Raw genomic sequence first — 7,570 nt, 5'->3', positions numbered from 1 at the left:
CCCAAATCAATGAATAGACCATTCTTAAGCAGCACATTCCAAGGGAAGAAAATCAAAAAGCCCAGTGTTCTGAAAATCAAATGCATTTCACGGAAACAAAGCAGCAGCACAAACTCACACAGAACCTGGCTTTCCGAGGCGCGGCAGCGATTCGTTTCACTTCAAAGGCCTCCTCTGGCGACTGGCCGGGCTGGGGAAGCAAATAGTGTTCATTACACCCCAGGCTTTTCTTGATCGGTTAGAAACCACCCTCCATGCCCCGTGACCCTCGCTAACCACCGCAGGCGTGCACAAACGGAAACGAGAGACAAACGAGGAAAGGTTTGCAGTCGCCCGTGTCCACGTTCGCAGCTCTGGGTACGCTGTAGTTCGGACATCGCTACTGCTCACCCCGTGGGACGGCCCACTGCGTCTTCCTCTGTCCAGCGGGTCCTCCGGACCTCAGAGGTCAGCCCTGAATCTAGCTCCAGCGTTTTGCAGCGGACCTTTATTCTGGGGCTCCCCCTCCAACTGCCCTCTGCGGCCGGGCCTTGGTGGTTGAGGAGGAGACCGAGGTGCGTAGGACCGCAGGGTCTCGCACTGCATAATAGGCCGCGCCCACAAACCGGGCCCCGCACCGTTATTGCCGCACGAGTTTAAACCCACCCCGTCCGGGTGTCCAAACTCGGGAGGAATCGCCTAGTAGGCCGAGGCCCCAGGACCCACCCCCGCTCCGGTCCGCGGAATCTGGCCCTTCCCGTACACGTTTTCTTCAGAAAAGCCGCGACCACAGCAGAGCCTGGCTCCACGTACTCGCCCTGCCACCGGCTCTGAAAACCCCCGAGCCCTCAAGTCTGCGGGTTTCCAGCGCGCCTACCGCGGCCCGAGTGCGCAGGCGCGCAGGGGGCGGGGCAAGTGCCTCGGTTCTTTAGGAAGGGCTGGCGGGGGAGAACGGGGCCAGGTCCCCCGCTAGCCGACCGAGTGGAGAAGCAGAGTTCCGGCAGGGCCAGGGTTCCTCGGGCCTGTAAAGGTGACCCTGTGAGCGACCCGTGCTACCGAGGATAATCCAAGCCTGCTCCCTTGTTAGAACTGTAGTCCAAAATCACAAAAGCTGTGTATTCTGGCTTTCCTCTTTTGGCTCTTGGCTCCGCCCCCCCGTTTGAGCCGCGAACACCGCCCTCGAGCGCCGAGCGTTGAGGCTCCGGGGAGTTGCCGATTCTGTCCAGAGTACGCAGGCGCGCGAGGAGGGGGGGCGACCCCGGGACTCTACTGAGGTGGGGGAGGCTCTTGGGGCCACAACCGCTGGCGGCTGGGGGATAGGGCGGAGGGTAAGGGGCACCGCAAGAGAGGTTGGATTCTCGCGCCCGGCTTGGGGACTGTTCAGATCTTCATTTAGGCTTGAAGCGATGACCCTGACTGGTATCAGTGCTGCGCTCATGGTTCACGTGGCGTTTCCTGAGGTACTGGCGTGGTGCCTCGAGTGCCTGAGCGGGTGATCGAAGACTGGGTTGTGTTTTTTCCTGCTTGGAGCTGTTTCCCCGCATATGTGCCATTCTTTGGATGCAGGACTAGGGAGGCACCACAGAGAACACTGTGTGTGATTATGCCTGACTGTGATGCCAGCTTTAGGGATCTCGGAAGTCTCTGTGGTTTGTGGCATTAAAAAAATGAAAGTCAGCGGAGTAAATCGGAAGATCTAATTGGCTTTGTTTGACTATTGTGAGTTGGGCAGCATCCCTACTAATAAATAGACATCCCCAGGAGTTTTACAGAATGGGAGGTTTTAGAGGCAGGATGGTGGGGCAAGGAAATTATTAGCAAAAGAAAAGAAAGGGTTGGTACCGGCCAGGTCATCTTTTTGAGGGAAGGGAATAGGCAAGAGTCTTATTTTGCAGATTACCTGATCAGGAAATTTTAGATGGACTGTTCAAAGGTCACATTTCTGGGAGTGGTTGAAACTGCAATTGCTAATTAATTAAAATTGTTAATCTTGATATGTTCTATGGGGGGTAAGTGACTCCATTTGGGGCCTGTTTCTTTTATAACTGTGAAGTACCTCAAATTGTGTGTATCATTGAAGGTGACTGTGCTGTGAAGGAAACCAGAGTATGTCACTCCAATATATACCTTTTTGACATAAAAATTATTTTGAACTGAAGGCAATTTATAAGCATGAAAGTCAGGAAAGCTCTCTCTGCCCTCCCCCATTTCTGCCTAAAGGAAGGGTATACATTCTCCTTTATTGGAGACAACTCTAGACTCTTAGCTCATAGATGGCACCAAAAAGAATCTGCAAATAAACCTTCACTAGTTTCCTTTCACAGATTGCCACCCTTGGGAGCCTAAAACTGCTTTAATTTATCCTATCATTTCTCTACAAATTTATTATTTGTTGATTGCTAAGCCACCACTTTTGAGTTACTCTTGTTTTCTCCCATATGACATGTGCACACATGTTAATAAATCGTCTTCTGTTAATCTTTCTTTTTTGTTACAGAGCCCCAGCTGAAAACCCAAAATGGGTAGAGGTAAAATTTTTTTCTCTCCTGTAGCCCTAGTGTGTGTTATTTCTGGCTTGGTTTTGATAGGCCTGCACTTCTGCTTCTTACTTTCCATGGACATTATGTTTGTGGGTGTAGGGGAGCAGAATTTTCCACCCAAAATATGTCTCTTTAGCGTAAGGATTATTTTAGGCTGATTATTTTTAAGAAACTGCAAACACAGGAGAAGCTCTAAAACTGAGTAGAAGTTGTGTTTTTTTTTAAGATTTTATTTATTTATTTGACAGAGAGATAGAGAGCACAAGTAGGCAGAGAAGCAGGCAGAGGGAGAGGGAGAAGCAGGCTCTCCACTGAGCAGAAAGCCCAATGCAGGGCTGGATGCCAGCACCCTGGGATCATGACCTGAGCCAAAGGCAGCCACTCAACCGACTGAGCCACCCAGGCGCCCCTAGAAGTTACTTTTTGTAAGAAACATTTAGATTTAGGGTGCCTGGGTGGCTTAGTTGTTAAGCAGCTGCCTTCCACTCAGGTCATGATCCTGGAGTCCAGGATCAAGTCCCACATCAGGCCTCTGCTCAGCAGGGAGTCTGCTTCTCCCTCTGACCCTCATCCCATTTGTGCGCTCTCTCTCAAATAAATAAAATCTTAAAAAAAGAAAGAAAGAAAGAAAGAAAGAAACATTTACATTTATAAGGGAAATCTCCAATTGTAAGGGTGTTTCCCTCATTACCAAGAAGAGGTACCTAAATCTGTTATCAATGTTATCAATGGAGAAGGCATGAACTTAAATCTATATAACAACCTTATCCTTGTTTATTATGCTTTTCCTGGTAACCTTCCATAACTGACCCTCCACCCACAGCATCTTCTTTTGTCTTTAGCTGAAGATGGTAATTAAGGTAATTTGGCCATTTGGGGGAGTCACTCAGTTTTCCCTTATATACAGGAAGTATACATGTTATTAAACATTTATCTCCTGTTAATCTATCTCATGTCAATTTAATTCTTAGACCAGCCAGAAGAATCTTGTAAGGCAAAGGAAAATTTTTCCTCCCCAGCATGGATCACTATGTTACTAGGTGTTGGGATTTTGATGGTCAGAATCTTGGCCATTAAGTATGCCTTCAAGAATATGGTGCTATGGCATTTAAGCGAGTAAAATAATTATAGGCAAAAAAATATTGGAAAGGAAGAGGTAAGATTATTGTTATTTCTGAGTGATAAGATTGTAGGAGTATGTAATCGGGAAGTTGAAATTAATAGGACTTCATAAAACAAAAGGAGGGCACTTTATTGTCTCTTGTAGCAGCTGCACTTGCAATATTCATCTGTAGATTAGGTTTTTTTAGTTTAGGTTTTTGATTTTTTTTTACCTGTACCTAGATGAAATTTTGGATGAATTCAATGATGTTTTCAATCAGTCTTGGATAATACAAGTTTCTTTGAACACTTATAGCTAAAAGACCAGTTTTATTTTAGTAGTTAAAAATGTCTTTAGTAATAAAAATGTCCAGTGTAATAATCAAGATTTCATTTAAAGCAAAAAAACTTCCATCTTTTTCTTTCTCCTTAACCACATCCAAATATGGTTATATCTCAATTATTGTGGTATTTATATAATAATGTAAATTATTTTATATTCCAAACCAAGTAGATTTTCTAGATATTTTTTCTTTCTTTTTTTTTTTTTTTTTAAGATTTTATTTATTTATCTGACAGAGAGAGACACAGCAAGAGAGGGAACACAAGCAGGGGGAGTAGGAGAGGGAGAAGCAGGCTTCCCCCTGAGCAGGGAGCGCAATGTGGGGCTCAATCCCAGGACCCTGGGATCATGACCTGAGCCGAAGGCAGACACTTAACGACTGAGCCACCCAGGCGCCTCGATATTTTTTCTTTATTGAGGATTTAGTTTTCTTTGTACCTGTTCTTAAATTTTAGAGATGTTCCACAGATAAATGTTCCATATTTATGTTAAATGTCCACAGATGATTTTTTTCAATTGTTCAAATATCCATTAGAATCTCTCAGTCTACCAATCTGGGGCTTCAGTTGGACTCTACAGTTGTCCTGAAACTTACTTTCATTGTTTTCCTGAATTGGATTACTGTTTTCTGGAATTAAGTTAATTTTCCATTTTCATTAAAGTTCTTTTTCCAACAGCTTCCTTTAGATGCATGTGTTAAATTAGTTCTTTAATGTTTGGAAATGTCTTAACTCTACTCTCACACTTTGCCAGTATTCAAAACTTAGAAACATCACTTTAAAGTTTTCTGGTAGCTTATGTTGTCAAATCTAATACCAAATGTTTTCTGTTCCTCTATGTGTAATTTATGTCTCCCATTCAAATACTTAATGCTATTTATGCGATCTGAAGAGAAACCAGAGTGTACTTAATGCTATTTATATCCCCAGTGTACTGAAATTTCATGACTTATGGCATAGATCTTTAAATATTTTTTATGCTAGATGTAGGTGAGATTTTTAGTCTGTAGGTTCCAGATCTGAGAATTTTTCTTATATTTTTGATTTTTGGCAGTCTTCTCTATTTCAGGTTTTTTATTCCTGGCATTTGTATTTGCTGGAAGGACTATTCCTGAGTTGTGCCTAATTTTTCCTTCTTCATAGCTTTCTGTTCTTATTTATGGATGCAATATAATTTTCAATCTCTCAGGGTAATTATAGTTATTCAGAGTTTTCTTGTCCATTTTTGCCTTTTATGTCCAAATCAAATTTCTTTTCAAAAAAGCTTGAATTATTTTTCTTCCTTTTGCCTGGGATACTTTCCTGAAATGTGTGGTAATCCTTGCCTCCAGTCAAGAGGTAAAATTTCTCGGGGCACCTGGGTGGCTCAGTCGCTCAGTTGTTAGGCATCTGCCTTCGGCTCAGGTCATGATCCCAGGGTCCTGGGATCCAGCCCTGCATCTGGCTCCTGCTCAGCAGGAAGCCTGCTTCTCCCTCTCCCACTCCCCTATTTGTGTTCCCTCTCTTGCTGTCTCTCTCTCTGTCAAATAAATAAATAAAATCTTAAAAAAAAAAAAAAAAGGTGAAATTCCTCAACTGGCAGACATTAGAGCCAGCCTTTTCACCAGAAGACTGCCAGGGAACGCTCTCCTCTGCTCTTTAGTTTAGACCAGAAACTAGGTCCAGTCTCCTGAGCTACTGGTGTTTGGGGCTAGGAGAGGCCCAAAGTTCTGGGTATGGTTTTTCACTCAGACTGCCTATGCCTCAATCCTGTCTTCCTTTGTGCAGTTGGACATCCTTCCTGGGTCAGTTTATCCAGAGATCAAACTTCCTGTGCAGTGTATTTGATTACATGAGAGGAAAAGTAAAGGGGGAGAACAACCAGTTTGTGCACAAAGTTTCAACCAATCTGTTTCCAGGTCCATACCTCTCCAGATTTATCATCTTTAGAGAATATAGAACTCAGCAACCAACAGGACCTAACTGACATTTATGAAACATTTGACCCAACAGCAGCATAAAACATACTCTTTTCAAATGTTCATGGAGCATATAATGAGATATACCAAATGCATGGCCATAAAATAAACCTCAAAGTATTTAAGAGAATTGAAATCACATGGAGAATATTCTCTGACCGCAATGGAATCAAACTAGAAATCAATAACAGAAAACAGGAAAGTCTCCAAACACTTAGAAACTAAACAACAAACTAAACACTCTTCTAAATAAACTGTGGGTCAAAGAGGAAACCTTAAGGGAAATTAGAAAATTACATTAAGTTGAGTGAAAATATAAAATACCAAAATGCATGGGACACAGCTGAAACAGTGCTATGGGAAACTGTTTGGCAATAAAGGAATACATTAGAAAAGAAGAAGAATCCCAAATCAATAATCTAATAAGCTCCCACCTCGAACCTAGGAAAAAAAGAGCAATATACACACAAAGCAGCAGAAGGAAGAAAATTTTAAAATGAACTTTCACCTAATTGTCACACCTCTTATGAAGATCAATTCAAAATGGATCACAGACTTAAACATTAAAACTATAAAACTTGTAGGAAGAAACATAGGAGAAAATCTTTAGGATTGAGGGCTAGGTAGAGTTCTTAGACCTCATACCAAAAGCATAATCCATACAAGGAAAAACTGAAAAATTGAAAAATTGGACTTCATTAAAAGTAAAGTCTTTGGTCTGTGAAAGTCCACATAAGAGGATAAACAGACAAGGTATAGCCCAGAAGAAAATATTTATAAACCACATAACCAACAGAGGGCTAGTATGTAGAATGACTATGTTAATTAGCTTGATTGTGGTGACATATCACAATGTATGCATATATCAAACCAAGTTGTGTTCCTTAAATATATACAATTTTAATATTCAATTGTACCTCAATAAAAATTCGTGGGGGATAGAATGAAAAGGTCTAACATAACTCTCATTGGAGTGTCAAAAGGAAAAAAAAAAAAGAATGGAGAAAAGATAGTATCTAAAGAGATAATGAATGCAAAGTTTCCAGAATTGAAGAAAACTGTGAACCCACAAATCCAGGAAGTGCAATATATCCCAGGTGGGATATAAAAGGTCCGTGCTTAAACATATTAAAACAACAACAACAACACAACTTGAGAATACAGAAGATTAAATTAAAAGCACCTAAACTAGGGGTTCCTGGGTGGCTTAATCAGTTAAGTGGCTGACTCTTGATTTCAGCTCAGGTCATGGTATCAGGGTCCTGGGATCAAGCCCCACATTGGGCTCTGTGCTCAGCAGGAAGTTTGCTTGAGGATTCTCCCTTTCCCTCTGGCCCTCCCCCTATTCCCACACACGTGCTCTCTCAAATAAATGAATCTTAAAAAAAAATCAGGGACATCTGGGTGGCTCAGTCAGTTAAATGACTGACTCTTGATTTTGGCTCAGGTCATGATCTCAGAGTTGGATTGAGCCTCGCCTCAGGCTCCCCACTCAGTGTGGAGTCTGCTTGAGATTCTTTCCCTCCCACTCTACAGCCTGCCCCCTCCACTCCCGGGGTTATGGTGCGTGCTCGCTCTCTCTCTCTGAAATAAATAAATAAAATCTTTAAAGTGTACAGTTCAAAATAAATTGAGTATACAGTGATTTTT

The sequence above is a fragment of the Mirounga angustirostris genome, unplaced genomic scaffold (genome assembly GCF_029215605.1).
Source record: "Mirounga angustirostris isolate CCGP_5_RB_7025 unplaced genomic scaffold, mMirAng1.0.hap1 SCAF_16, whole genome shotgun sequence".
Classification (NCBI taxonomy): Eukaryota; Metazoa; Chordata; class Mammalia; order Carnivora; family Phocidae; genus Mirounga; species Mirounga angustirostris.
Note: the sequence above shows the minus strand (reverse complement) of the source record.